The 15,412-nt window shown below is 42.3% G+C and overlaps 1 non-coding gene across 1 annotated transcript; it reads left to right on the forward strand.

The window, feature by feature from the left end:
* Positions 1 to 456: 456 nt before the first annotated feature.
* Positions 457 to 530, forward strand: Trnat-ugu. The gene has a single exon. It is a non-coding gene; the product is annotated as a tRNA-Thr (tRNA).
* The last annotated feature ends 14,882 nt before the right edge of the window (positions 531 to 15,412 follow it).

Genomic DNA, 15,412 nt, shown 5'->3' on the forward strand with positions numbered 1-15,412 from the left:
GCGGTTACCCTTGACGCTGCATCACAGACAGGAGCGCCTGCGATGGTGTACTCAACGACGAACGTGGGTGTACGAATGGTAAAACGTCATTTTTTCGGATGAATCCATGTTCTGTTTACAGCATCGCGATGGTCGCATCCGTGTTTGGCGACTTCGTGGTGAACGCACATTGGAAGCGTGTATTCGTCATCGCCATACTGGTGTATCACCCGGCGTGATGATATGGGTTGCCATTGGTTACACGTCTCGGTCACCTCTTGTTTGCATTGACGGCACTTTGAACAGTGGACGTTACATTTCAGATGTGTTACGACCCTTGGCTCTATCCTGCTTACATGGCAGACGCTCTATCCATCTGAGCTACAATACATATGTAGAATTGTGGACAGTCGGGAATTTGAGTCTCACGGGAAGCGTGCAAGGGATAAGTCCCTGCAATCGCGCTATTCATCTGTGTCCTCGGTGGCTCAGATCGATAGAGCGTCTGCCATGTAAGCAGGAGGTCCCGGGTTCGAGTCCCGGTCGGGGCAGACATTTTCAGCTGTCCACATCGAGGTATATCAACAACACCTGTCGGCAGCTGAGGTTTTCAGTTAGTCGTAATTTATTCCAGGGAAAAGCTGCACGGTCATTAACAGTAACTGTTCTTTCGCGAACAAGTTACTGTCTTCGTATATATAATTACATGTCAGTCATAAATATTTTCCAGACAACTTTCATTTTGCCTATCGTGTATCTGACGTGGACCTCAATAAATTATGTATTTTAGCTACTTGAAAGGAACAGTTCTGAATACTTTGCTAGTTCGCTATTGTTTTATGGGGCTGTGACGCCGTTCACTTAGGTTTTCAAGTAGTCTTTGACGGTCCTGCTAGTCACTCACTTGGCAACATGACTTTGCCTCATTCGACTACACTTTGTGTTATAATTCTGCGGTTAATAGACTTTTGTTCCGCACGTTGAAGAGTGGACGGGAAACTGGATTTCCATTTGTTACGAAGGAGCTTCAGATCCTTGTCAGGATGCCCAGACTGGGGTTTTCTACGGGTTCCCTAAATCGCTTAAGGTAAACGCCTCAATGGTTTCTTTGGAGAGGACAGATTTAACTGTTAATCCTTCCCCAATCTGGGCTTGTGTTCCGATTCTAATTGCCTTGTCATCGAAGGGGCCAAGAATCCTAATCTTCGTTCGTTCCTTCAAATCCTCTTAACTTTTCTTCAAAATAAAAAACACAATACGTGATGTCGATATTCCCGCTGTTTTGCCGATTTTTTAGTGTAATATAGAGGCAAAGATTTTTGATTTCTCTATCCTACTCGGCGCCGATAGCACCCAATTTATAGTCACTCGCCGGCCGAAGTGGCCGTGCGGTTAAAGGCGCTGCAGTCTGGAACCGCAAGACCGCTACGGTAGCAGGTTCGAATCCTGCCTCGGGCATGGATGTTTGTGATGTCCTTAGGTTAGTTAGGTTTAACTAGTTCTAAGTTCTAGGGGACTAATGACCTCAGCAGTTAAGTCCCATAGTGCTCAGAGCCATTTGAACCATTTTTTATAGTCACTCGACCGGCGGTAAGGCAGAGACCGGTGGAACCAAGAGGAGGTTCCTGAGGTCGATGAGGGCCTTTTCACGAGCTGAATGGCTAACCAGATCATAGTAAAGTCGTCTTAAGCATATACAACAGTCCACGGAGCAAACCAAATCACAAATGTGTAACACGCAATGTCAAAACTCTACTGTTGGATGACGCGTAACTAAAGGCTTCAGATACTAAAACGAGACTGACTGGCAAGTACTAGGCCGGGGTATTTACAACAGTCTTACGTCAGCCTCGCAGAGGAACAAGCTGCGACTTCAGTATATTTCTCTCACCAGTTATACTCAGGCTGGCGAGGAATCTGAAACACTGTCTGATACTAATAAGATAATTGTAGGTAAGACATTAAACAAAGTACGTAACTGTGTATCGAACGACTGAAGACCATCGGTCCCATATCCCAAGCCACAACACAGTTGTGTAAAATGGTGTAACATCGATATAAAATAGTTACGAAATCAAATGGTTCAAATGGCTCTGAGCACTATGGGACTTAACTTCTGAGGTCATCAGTCACCTAGAACTTAGAACTACTTAAACCTAACTAACCTAAGGACATCACACACACCCATGCCCGAGGCAGGATTCGAACCTGCGACCATAGCGGTCGCGCTGTTCCAGACTGTAGCGCCTAGAGCCGCTCGGCCACACCGGCCGGCAACGAAATCCAGAGAGACTTTCGCATGATCAGCATCAAGTGCAGACATTGTTTGCTGAGCCTCAAAAGAACTCAACTAATTAACTTAAAAATTATGAGTACTTGCTTAATAGCTTGCTGGTCCACCTTTGGGACGTAATACGGCAGTGATTCTGCAAGGCATGGATTCGAGAATTCCTCGATAGATTTCCGGAGATATATAGCTCCAAATTTTCCGAACCAGGCCACGCAATTCCACTACATTACGAGCCGGCGGTTTGTGAGCGAGTTGGCGTCCCAGTTGTGTTCCATTGGGTTGATATGAGGCAGATTTGACGGCAATCTCTTCCTGAAACCACTCTAGCGCGATTCTGGCCTAGTGTCAAAGACAGCTATCTTGATGCAAGATGTCATCGTCGTCGGGTAAGGCATCAAGCATGAAGTAGTCGCTCTCAGGAGGACTAGGGTTTGAATCCATGGCCAGCCATCATGATTTGCGTTTTGTCTATTTCCGCTAAATGTTTAACGCGAATAAATCACCTAATAGTATCCGATTACATTATTAGTGGCGAACAGACGGAATACATCACACAGATCATATACATAGCGATGATACTAAAAAACGATTCGAAATAGGACAAAAAAAGTAAAATCCACTGTAACGGAATCGAGTCATATTTAAAGATTTGGGGGAGGACTTCTGGGTAAGTGAATTGCTTCTGAAAAGGAAATCGTATACGGAACTTTAAGAGGCTGGATAATCGCTAGTGCAAGAGAGACGTTCACACATGGCTGTACACCTTTCCTCACTCGCTTGCATCTTATACAACATCGTCTGCATCTGAATATTTCTGTTATGAGGCTCGTTGCACGGCTGCTTCCCATAAGCACCCAATGCGACTAAATCAGTATCCATTGCACCCCAGTGATTTCGAAAGCGTTCTCTAGACCATTTATAGAGTAAACTCATCCGAAAGACACAGCTACAGAATAAGGATGGCTGCAGTTGAAACAGCTACTAGCAGAGAAAATATTGCAATTTGGACAGCGCCAAGGACATTTTAGAAAACGCATTTAATGTCCTAGATCAAAACAAATAAAGCTTAATAAATAATAATTATGTTAATAAAAATAAATGCTTAACATAACGTGTTACTAAATAGGATTTAAAAGTATAAAATAATTTCTCCTAGCCCCATACAGGCTGCTAACGCCATACAAATAAATTATGAATGTTTGTGATAGTTAATTTTTGAGAGTTATGAAATACTTATAAAATGATATATACATATATACAAAGAAAGCAGGTGTTGACAGATGTGAAAATTACTGATCTATCAGTTTAATAAGCCACAACTGCAAAATACGAATGCGAATTCTTTACAGACGAATGGAAAAACTGGTAGAAGCTGACATCGAGGAAGATCAGTTTGGATTCCGTATAAATGTTGGAACACGTGAGGCAATACTGACCCTACGACATTAAGGAAAGGCAAACCTAAGTTTCTAGCATTTGTAGACTTAGAGAAAGCTTTTGACAACGTTTACTGGAATACTCTCTTTCAAATTTTGATGATGGCAGGGTTAAAATGCAGGGAGCGAAAGGCTATTTACAATTTGTACAGAAACCAGATGGCAGTTACAAGAGTCGAGGGGCATGAAAGGGAGGCAGTGGTTCGGAAGGGAGTGAGACAGGGTTGTAGCCTATCCCCGATGTTATTCAATCTGTATATTGAGCAAGCAGTAAAGGAAACAAAAGAAAAATTCGGAGTAGGAATTAAAATCCATGGAGAAGAAATAAAAACTTTGAGGTTCGCCGATGACATTGTATTTCTGTTAGAGACAGCAAAGGACCTGGAAGAGCAGCTGAACGGAATCGATAGTGTCTTGAAAGGAGGATGTAAGATGAACACCAACAAAATCAAAACGAGGATAATGGAATGTAGTCGAATTAAATCGGGTGATGCTGAGGGAATTACATTAGGAAATGAGACGCTTAAAGTAGTAGAGGAGTTCTGCTACTTGGGGAGCAAAACAACTGATGATGGACGAAGTAGAAAGGATATAAAATGTAGACTAGCAATGGCAAGGAAAGCGTTTCTGATGAAGAGAAATTTGTTAACATCGAGTATAGATTTAAGTGTCAGAAATTCGTTTCTGAAAGTATTTGCATGGAACTGAAACGTGGACGATAAATAGTTTAGACAAGAAGAGAATAGAAGCTTTCGCAATGTGGTGCTACAGAAGAATGCTGAAGATTAGTTGGATAGATCACATAACTAATGTGGAGGTATCGAATAGAATTGTATAGAAGAGAAACTTGTGGCACAACTTGACTAGAAGAAGGGATCGGTTGGCAGGGTATATTCTGAGGCATGAAGGGATCACCAATTTAGTATTGGAGGGCAGCGTGGAGGGTAAAAATCGTAGAGGGAGACCAAGAGATGAATACGCTAAACAGATTCAGAAGGATGTAGGTTCCAGTAGGTACTGGGAGATGAAGAAGCTTGCACAGGATAGAGTAGCATGGAGAGCTGCATCAAACCGGTCTCTGGACTGAAGTCCACAACAACAACCCATATATAACCGATCCATGAATAGGTCACCTCCTAACTATTATCTGTTGCATGTGATCCACGTTTTTTTTTATGAATCTTACTGCCGGTCGTTGTGGCCAAGCGCTTCAGTCTGGAACCGCGCGACCGCTACGGTCGCAGGTTCGAATCCTACCTCGGGCATGGATGTGTGTGATGTCCTTAGGTTAGTTAGGTTTAAGTAATTCTAAGTTCTAGGGGACTGCTGACCTCAGATGTTAAGTCCCATAGTGCTCAGAGCCATTTGTACTATTTTTAAATATTACAAGTATTTTGAAAGCTCTTAAAATTCACAATCGCAAATTAACAGAACTATCTGTATTGGGTTAGGAATCTGTGTGGGGCTAGTATAAACTATTTTATACCTTTTAGTGTCATTTAAAATGTGTCAGGTTAAACTATTGTTTTTATTTGAATAACTGTTTCCCGCTTTTAGTCTTGTTTTAGCATTGCAAACTATTGTGACTGTAATCTGACAAGGATAAGGAATGACTCAAAGAACCAGCAGCGAGTGGCCGGCCAGGGGCTGTCAACAGCGGTTAGTTGAATGTGAACAGGTCAGCAACCAGAGGTAAACGAACAACGGAGATGGCATGGCAGGATAACAAAATTCAAACGAGTATTTCGTGAGCGAAAACCTAAGCTGTAGAAAAATCTCAGAGCAAACCAATGGCGTGTAATCAGAAAAATATGAGAGTGCAGGGAATAGACAACTGAAGGCAGAGTTGCGGCGCAACTAGCTTTATAGACTAACTGGCTGGCAAAGTGGGCATGGCCCTGCAGTGTCACCAGGCAAAATGTAAATGTCGTGTGATTAGGGCCTCCCGTCGGATAGACCGTTCGCCGGGTGCAAGTCTTTCGATTTGACGTCACTGCGGCGACTTGCGCGTCGAAGGGGATGAAATGATGATGATTAGGACAACACTAGACCCAGCCCATGAGCAGAGAAAATCTCCGACACAGCCGGGAATCGAACCCGGGCCTTAAGGATGGACATTCTGACGCGCTGACCACTCAGCTACCGGGGACGGACAACATCACCACGTTAGTTCAATAGAGGCGACACTAGCGCTCACAGCTGTAGCAGTGCCGTGTGTCGGCCGTCAGCGAGTTCCACACATACCGCCCATCATGCCAGTCCTGCAGGACGCCTGAGATGTGAGACGTTACAAATCCTTCTTACCCCCACCCCTTTGGGAGCTACGTGGATCAGATGATGACACAAGCATACTAATCAAGAGCTCAAACTCACTCTTATCAGACACACCTTAGGTGACTGATGACGAATGTTTGTGGTTCACAGCTAATAGTTGAAGCTCTAATTTCACACAAACTCAATCAAGCAGCACCAGTAGTAGATATTAATGGTCATACACTATATGAAACACAGTAAGTAGAATTCCTTTCAATCTAACTGGATGAAAAGCTAAAATAAAAAAACACATACATAAACTAATCAAGAAGCTCAATTCAGTGTGTTGTGCTGTTACAAGCCTCTCTGGTAGCGTTCACGTAAAGGCAAGAGTGTTGGATTATGTTTTATATTTTGTCTCTTTGTTGTCTCATGGAATTATATTTTGAAGCAGTGAGTCTAAAGAAGATAAAGTATTTACGCAGAAAGAGCAATAAGTAATAGTATTGTGTAAGGTATATGACCATAAGTCAAAGTCTTTTTAAGTGTCTTTGAATTCTTACCCACTTCCCAACACATTTACTCCTTAATGATTTTCTTTTGCTGATAAAAAAGCAGTTACAGTTGCACTATGATTTGCACAATCACAATACAAGACATACAGATAATTTTCATGGAAACCTCGCCTACATCTCTAGGATTCCAAACAAAGTTAATTATTCTGGCGGGAAAATATTCAACAAATTAATATGTAATATAAAGTAACTAATCGAAATTGCAATCAATTAAAAACGAAATTAAAAACATTTCTGAGCAGTCACTACAAATTATCTGTATCTCAACACTGTGACAATTATTGAACTATATGAAATAAAATCGTCATAATTTCTGAACGGTTTGCGTTAGGATGTTCAAACTGCACGGTTGGCCGAGGGCCATAGTGGAAATTAGTATGCGCATGCACGGTTTGGTTTAGCGTCTGAGACCACTTTGATTTGGATGGGTTCGTCAATAAGCAAAATTGGCGCATTTGGGGGACTCAGAATCCGCATTTCGTGATCGAGAAGTCTCTTCAGCCTCAACGTGTGACTGTGTGATGTGCAGTGTCCAGTCACGGAATAATCGGTGCGATAGTCCTTGATGGCACGGTGACTCCCGAGCGGTACGTGAAGGTTCTGGAAGATGATTTCATCCCCATTATCCAAAGTCATCCTGATTTCGACAAAATGTGGTTCATGCAATACGGAGCTCGGCCTCACCGAACCAAGAGAGTGTTTGATGTCCTGGAAGAGCACTTTGGGAACCGCATTATGTCTCTGTGGTACCCACAGGTCACTGGCAAGGGCCTCGATTGGCCGCTATATTCTCCGGATCTGAACACATGCGACTACTTTTTGTGTGGCTATATTAAAGACAAGGTGTACAGCGATAACCCCAAAACTATTGCTGAGCTTTGAACGTCCATTGAGGAGGTCATCTATAGCATCGATGTTACGACACTTCAGCGGGTCGTGCAGAATTTCGCTATTCTTCTGCGCCACATCATCGCCAATGATGGCAGGCATATCGAACATGCCATAACCAAAATCTGAATATCTGTAGTGGCGTTTCTAAGTTGGATAAAGTGTGTGCACGCCGTAGCTTGTAACTAATTTACATTTTTTCATATAGTTCAACAGTTATCACCCTGTAGATACAGAAACTGAAAAGTTATTTTAACTACATGGAAAGTAACAGTGTTCTTTGAAAAGCAGCATGAAAATATTTAGGTACTATAAACAGCATTTATATGCCATTGTAATGAAGTAGTGTTAAGCTACCAATAGCATACATACAGATAACTGAGGAGGCACAAGCTTATTCAGAAAAGCAGCTTTCTAATTTCCTCTATTAAATTTAACGGTTGTAAGAATGAGTCGCATTAAGCAGTACAGGTATAACACAGTATACTGCTACAATTTCTATGATTTCCTTGTCTTATGTTAATGTATACCTTGACTCGTTCCACATCGCTGAAGGTTTCCCTTTCTTGATGGAATCCGCAGTCTACGATGGATAAGTGATTGAATTAATAATTACGCTAGTGCAATCAACTGTAGACCATTCTTTCAGCATCTGGAGTGTGTCAGAATTTCTCCGGAGTTCCCAGAAGAAATGCGACCTTTTTCCCTCAAGAGCATGTTAGATAAATTTAGAAAGTCAGTTTTAGTGGAAGCCTATGCGACAGTTCTGCTTCCTCCATCGTATATTTGGTGTAGGGATGAGGCAAATACTGAATAGCGTGCGTATACAGAGTCATTTTCCCCTCACACAATACGCAAGTGGAATAGAACAATAATCGCCTAAACTGGTAGGAAGTACCCTACACCATGTGTAACTTTAGCTATGGAATCATTTTCAGGGGGGGTGGGGTGGGGGGGGGGGGGGTTATACTGCACATAAAACATGGAAACAGTCTTCAAACTGCAGTGTAGGGCCATTTGAATAATTATCAAAAATAGTAACTGAGCACCGTGTCATGATCTTTCCAAACAGCTGTAGATTTTAATTGCAAAATGTGAGTACACCTACCAATATGTTATTCATTCGAAGAAGAACATCAGCGATTGGCTCTGAAACAGCAGAATTCATGACCATGTAACAAGATCTACCGAGCGAGGTGGCGTAATGGTTAGCACACTGGACTCGCATTCGGGAGAACGACGGTTCACATTCCAGCCCGCCCATCCAGATTTACTTTTTCCGCAATTTTCCTAAATCGCTTAAGGCAAATGCCGGGATGATTCCTCTGAAAGAGCACGCTCAATTTCCTTCCTCATACTGCCCTAATCCGACCTTGTGCTCTGTCTCTAATGATATCGTTTTCGACTGGACGTGAAACCTTAAACTTCCTTCCATCTTTCTTGTAGCACGAGCTAGACTGAACTTGTATTTATCAAAAATAAAAAATACAAAACACCTTTTCCACAAGGAAATGAAGCTATACAATAAAGTGCCTAAGGAGAATAAGGAGACAACTAATATCCAAATGTTTAAAAAATCAGTAAAAGCATACCTCTTCAATAATTCATACTAAAACTCAAGGATTGCTTAGTTAATACGAAACAGGGAATGGTAAAAAATTAACATTATTTAAAGATAAATAATTGTCACTCTACAGTGAACTGTTGTAGTAGTTGAATGAATATTACAGCAAAATTCTACGCCCAAGGTCTGTGATGCGTTATTCTAACCTCTCTCCATTTTGTTGACCTCAACATCTCGTTCACTGTGGTGAGAGGTGCTGACTAAGCTTTTTTCTGGCGGATAATGGGGACATCACGAAGAATTCAATAGAATAAGATATCTATAGTCAAGGTCCTGACGTCAGCCGAGAGAGAGAGAGAGAGAGAGAGAGAGAGAGAGAGAGAGAGAGACAGACAGAGAGAGAGAATGTAGTGTAGTGTAGTGTAGTGTAGTGTGCGTATTTTGTGGCGCAGTGATCAGTGATGTGATACAAATGAGCACTGTGTCATTGTTAATGTTACTGTGTGCTTCACGTTGTTAATCTTTCAGACACTGTTTCCCTTTTTAACTAAGATGACATGTCTGATATAATTTTCTAAATGATCTACGGGTTAATAAACAACTACTTAACTAACGAACTAACTATAAAGTAGCTTGTGAAGATTATATCCACACCTGACAAAAATTAGACAGGTTATTAAAACCCAGGATGGTAACTTTGGAGCGCCGCAGATGCTACAGAAGTGCATGGCAGCGAAGTGCCGTGTGTAGCAATGCTAGCTGTTCAGAAATGATGTACCACTCGCAACCATGCAACGCAGTATAAAACAAAGATCCTAGGCGACAGGGACCCAAGACGAATATCGCGCCGTGTCAATATCAATTGATTTCTAACCCTACATGAATACTGTTGTCGTCAGTGAATCCACTTCCTTCCGAGAGCGGATCTAGTGGCTCACCCACCAGCCAAATATGTGGCCTATTTAAAACGTTTCGGAAACCCCTGCATTTGACGATGCAGTGATGACTCTTTCTAATACTGATCTTCATTTATAATGCGCTGCAGAGCCTACGAGAGCGCGGAGGAACAGAGTGTCTCAGTTAGCTGAGAAACCATTTTTCTTCAAGTAAGAAGGCGAATTCTGACACGTTCCCTTGAAGCATATCGATTGGAGTAGGCGCGACGTGTACTGCTCCTGGAAGTCTTCCAGTCCTCGGAGAGACGGCAGGCCAGTAGCAGAAAAAGCTCATTTGCACGCATTCAGACTTGCGCAGGAATCTTTAAGGAACGTGAAGCACGTCACAAATCCACGCGTTTTACGAAACTGCACATTTCTGTTGCTAGTGCCGTGAAATACAACACTGCTATGTAAATTAAAACAGCTTGATGCATTCGATACTTACCCGTTACGAGGGATAGTTGACATGTCTGGTGAAAAAGATAGTAATTAACGCAAGAGGTTATGCAAATTGTGTTGCGTAGTTGCTCAGGAATTTGTTTATAAACTCATTATTGTCCGCCACAGCCGCTGCTTAAGTATTTTATTCCAGTATCGGTTACGATCACAATATCTTACATCGTAATATCACATGACGTTACAGGTAAAGTCCCGTTCTTATATAGCATTCGCTATGAGGTCGTTACTGTTCGTCATACTAAAAGAATATCTGCATACACTGGTACCGACAAGCAGGGAAATACATTCGTAACAAAACGATACGACAGAATAGATATCAGTTATGTGGTCACGGGTCGGGAAACGCTGCGCCCAGCGAGCATAACGTGAAGTGGTTTTATAATAAAATCGAATGTGATCAGCATACAAAAACTGCGTCATATCTAAACAAGAGAATATAAAGCAACTTAGAGTTTCTTAATTGTGACCCACATAACTGAATGACTGGAGACTTACCGGGTTAAAGGAAGTATTCCTCCACGACCTGCTCCAATATTCGGCTGAAATAGTTTAGGGAAAATTATTGGAAAATTTTATCGAGATGGCCTATTATTTTAAAGTAACTATAAGCCTCGTAAATACAAATCTTCGTTGGTTACTGTTATATCCTTTCGGAGGCCACTTGAATTCAGCTTATCTCACGAAAGGGAAATCACAAGTATTGATTCTGAATGTGTTCGCAGGTGTACGCTTGCGACAGTGCAGCAGAGCTAATGCCATCTGCAAAATCGATGACTAGCACTCAAGACAGGTTGTTATCGGACACATGAATTTTAAATGTGCCCATCAGACCTGGCAGAACTAGATGCCAACTTCACGTTCTCTCTCGAAAAGCAGTCACTAAAATTCGTGATATGACAGAAGACCTCTGTAGTAAGAACTCCGCATCAAATGGCTCGAGGAAGAACATTCAAAATCTTGTTTGGAAAAACCGAAGCACGATCTGAAAGACAACTGCAGTCGTTACAGTCTACAATAAGGCCCCAAGATAGAATTTATGTAGAAACAATGGGTTTGTGATAGTGAAAGTGCACTGATAAAACGTGTAGTGGTTGTTTTGACGCAATAAAATTTGAGGGGGCATTTTTTCGGACTCATAGTGTGAAATCACGACTTACAATTTCGAGAAGAAGGAAACAGTGACTGGTAATCGGAGAGACTACGAGCAGAAGTGTTGACCAGCACACACATACCCATATACTGATATTTCTATCTGGAGAATGCCCCTGGCGACACATTAGCCATTACGATGTCAAAAGTACACATGTTGTGCTCAAAAATCGTTAAACTTTTATTTTCTTGTCTATACTTGGCTCTATGTGACTACGGGAGCTAAGTGTATTCTGGGACAGATAATTTATTCAAAACGGCAGCTGGGTTTTCCCCACCTGACAGGAAATAGGTTCAAATGGCTCTGAGCACTATGGGACTTAAGATCTGTGGTCATCAGTCCCCTAAAACTTACAACTACTTAAACCTAACTAACCTAAAGACATCACACACACCCATGCCCGAGGCAGGATTCGAACCTGCGACCGTAGCAGGAAATAGGGAATTGGGCTACCTCCACTAATCTAAGTTCTCACTGCCCCCTCCAATGACATCATCCACCCCCAGCACTCGTAAGACACCACCCCTGGAAACAGCAGGAAATGGTCATTCTCTGTACAGCTGCCCGAGTGAAACATTCAAATAGTTCACTTTATTTATTCTTGGTGGCAAACGGTAATTCTGCACTGGAGAGCCAGGTAGCGTATTTAATTTATTTATTTATTCATAGCTCACGTGGGCTACCTCCAGTAACCTACGTGGAAACATTTGGAACCGACTGAGCTCGTTTGCACTACATCTACCAGAGGCCACAGTTGGCTCCCCCGCCTCTCTCCCCATTCCTACGACATCACCCACCCTGGAAACAGCGGTAAACTGTGAGCCTCTATCCAGCTGCCAGAGAAGATGGTTAGGTTAGTGCACTTTATTTGTTTTTGGTAGGATACTGAAGTAAAGATCGCTACTAATTACACATCTATATGCATAGTGCTACACAACGACTGCCTAAAATCGCAGTACAACTCCAAATGGACGATGTCACACAACTGGTGCTACCCTACTGGAAAACATTGCAATACCATCTGAAACTAGTAGCAGAGAGACTCAGAATAAACAGTAACTCTACATTGGACGCTCTCTTTACCTACAAGTCGAAATAAATCTATCTGCCCCACTTGTGAATTGGCAGGAAAAAGACTCAATCTAAAACGATAGTAGAAACAACCCCCTAAACTGGTATGCACATAGAAATGAGTTTGAATGAGGTCGTGTAACAGGGCTACGAGAAGCTGGATGTCCCTTCTGTGATACTGCAGAAGGACTTGTCAGTAACATGACTGCTGGTAGTGGTGGGCATGGGAATGCATGGTCGCAAGAAGATTGGGTTCCTGGCACTACTCAGAGAGAAGATCATCATATTTGGTGTATGGCACCGGCGCATCGTACTGCATCTACAGCAGCAATATGAGCAGCTGTTGGCACCACAGTGACAGAATGAACTGTTAAAAATCGGTTACTTCAAGGATACCTCCAAGCCAGATGCCCTGCAGCATGTATTCCACTTACCCCAAACCACATCCTTTCGCGACTTCAGTGGTGTCAAGTGTGAGCTCATTGGAGAGCAGGGTGAAGGTCTGTTGTGATTTCTGGTGAAATATGGTTATGGAATTGAGCACATATGGGTCATCATCAGAAGACACCTCCAGCATCATCCACAAATAGCATTAACCATCCCTCCATTGACTGACCACATGCAACAGGCATGTACAACACAATGCATGCAAGTTTGCAAGCCTGCATTCAAATGTCTGGTGGTTACACCCGTTATTAGTATACCAGCATCTCATATTTGCCATGGCTTATCTGACACTGACATTAACCTGTGATCTGCAATGTTACTCACTTAAAATGTTACCTAGACAAATGTATTCTCGAATATTCACTACTCTACATTATTTATTTTTTGGTGCAGTGGTTTTTCCCATCAGCGTATCTTCCAAAATATCTGAAACTTAATTGGTATCTACCAGCCTGGAAAAAAATTGTCTACATTCCAATCTGTTTTCTTTAATAAACGGTTCACTACTTTAAACTTGGTGTAGTGGTAATCATTATATTGAACTCGAATGCTGTAAGATTCAGTTGAATGTCTAATTGAACTGCAAAGGTGATTAAAAACAAAAATCAGTGCTGGCTGTCCTTACGGCTCAAGATAGGGACTTGTATATTGGGATGACAATATAAATGGTGCCACTACAATGGATGGGACAGTTGTTGACACAGATAATATTCACCATGGATTTCAGAGATAAGATGGAAGAGAGAGTGGGTGAGGCACTCGAGTAGTTGCGGTAAATGAGAAATACCTGCACAAAAGACCTGTTTATTACTGCTTATGGACAGACTCTCTGTAACCAGAAATCCTACTGTCAGGAGGCATTCCTATAAATAAAAATATTGTCAGCAAATGTCTAAGAATGTTTCTAATGAAGGAGTAAATTTTTCTATTTGCTTAGCTAAAGTTCGACTGACAGCTGTTGAAAATATGCATATGATAGTTAGTGTCAGTGTTGCAGATCACAAGATTCCACTGCACCCTCTGTATATACCATAATGCCATGTTTGTCCCCATAGTAAGCTTTGTGGCGAGTACATGGACACATCCACTTCGACTGAACAGCTACAGGAGCACAGAGTAGACAAAAGCACAGTGTTCTCCTGAGACTCAAGGGAGCTTACAGGACAACATCGACTGATAAAGATGTTTCAATCTTGGGGTATACCGAATCAAGAACACTACAAAAAAAAAAAAAAATGGCTCTGAGCACTATGGGACTTAACTTCTGAGGTCATCAGTCCCCTAGAACTTAGAACCACTTAAAACTAACTAACCTAAGGACATCACACACATCCATGCCGGAGGCAGGATTCGAACCTGCGACCGTAGCGGTCGCGCGGTTCCAGACTGTAGCGCCTAGGACCGCTCGGCCACTCCGGCCGGCAAGAAAACTGCAAAATATGTACATTGTCTCACAAAGAAAATTAAGAACCCAGAAGGCCTGGTCGGATTTCATGTAACTACGAACAAATACACACCATCAGATGGTATGTAGATGATTAGTGTTGTAATTCACTTGTACAGGTAGGATGGCAAGGAGAGTTCTGGTCAAAAGCGCCAATGTAGCGTAAGTCAGCATGTAAGGTGGCAGCTTGAATGAATGTTAATTTAGCACCTTACATGAGATTTCACACTATGTAACAAGTAGAAGGATATGTTATCTGACATACTTCGGCGATAGTGAGCAGATTTGCCTATCAAAATGTACAGTATGTAATGCAAAGAGATGACACTCGATTCGACGGTATTAACACAAAAAACCCACATCCTGCATGTCAATGAGCAAAAAGTGAAAAAAGCTCCTAGAAGATACGTTTTAGTTTGGGGGCAAATGTGAGTTGCGCCGTCATGGCCTGCATACAACACCGGGTTTCTAAGAGGGGTTGGTGACCCGTAGTGAGAGAGACAACGAACGTGCCGGGCGATACAGGGAGGGTAGCAGGTAGCGCCCAGCGCTGCTTGCGACAGAGAAATTCTTTAAAAAACGGCATTGGGGAATTTCCAGATGGATACAAACAGACCAGCAATGCAGTTGATCATGTGAAAGGCCAGTGGAAAGCTCGTGATGTATGTATGTAATTTTCAAGCGTCGGGAGCGGGCACAAAATGTCTGATTGGTTGAAATAAACTCAGAAGGAGAAAAATGGGTGATGTTGCGATGTAGTTTAAAGGTAGGCCCTTTCCGATTGGCAGGGGTAGTTTCCACAAGATGAAAGGAACGCTCCTATTGGTCCAAAAAAGCCGTGACATGAAGCACAAGAAGACACAGATGGGGGACAGTTTGCTACGAAACACACAATACTGAAAACTTCGGGGACTCTCC

The sequence above is a fragment of the Schistocerca americana genome, chromosome X (genome assembly GCF_021461395.2).
Source record: "Schistocerca americana isolate TAMUIC-IGC-003095 chromosome X, iqSchAmer2.1, whole genome shotgun sequence".
Taxonomy (NCBI): Eukaryota; Metazoa; Arthropoda; class Insecta; order Orthoptera; family Acrididae; genus Schistocerca; species Schistocerca americana.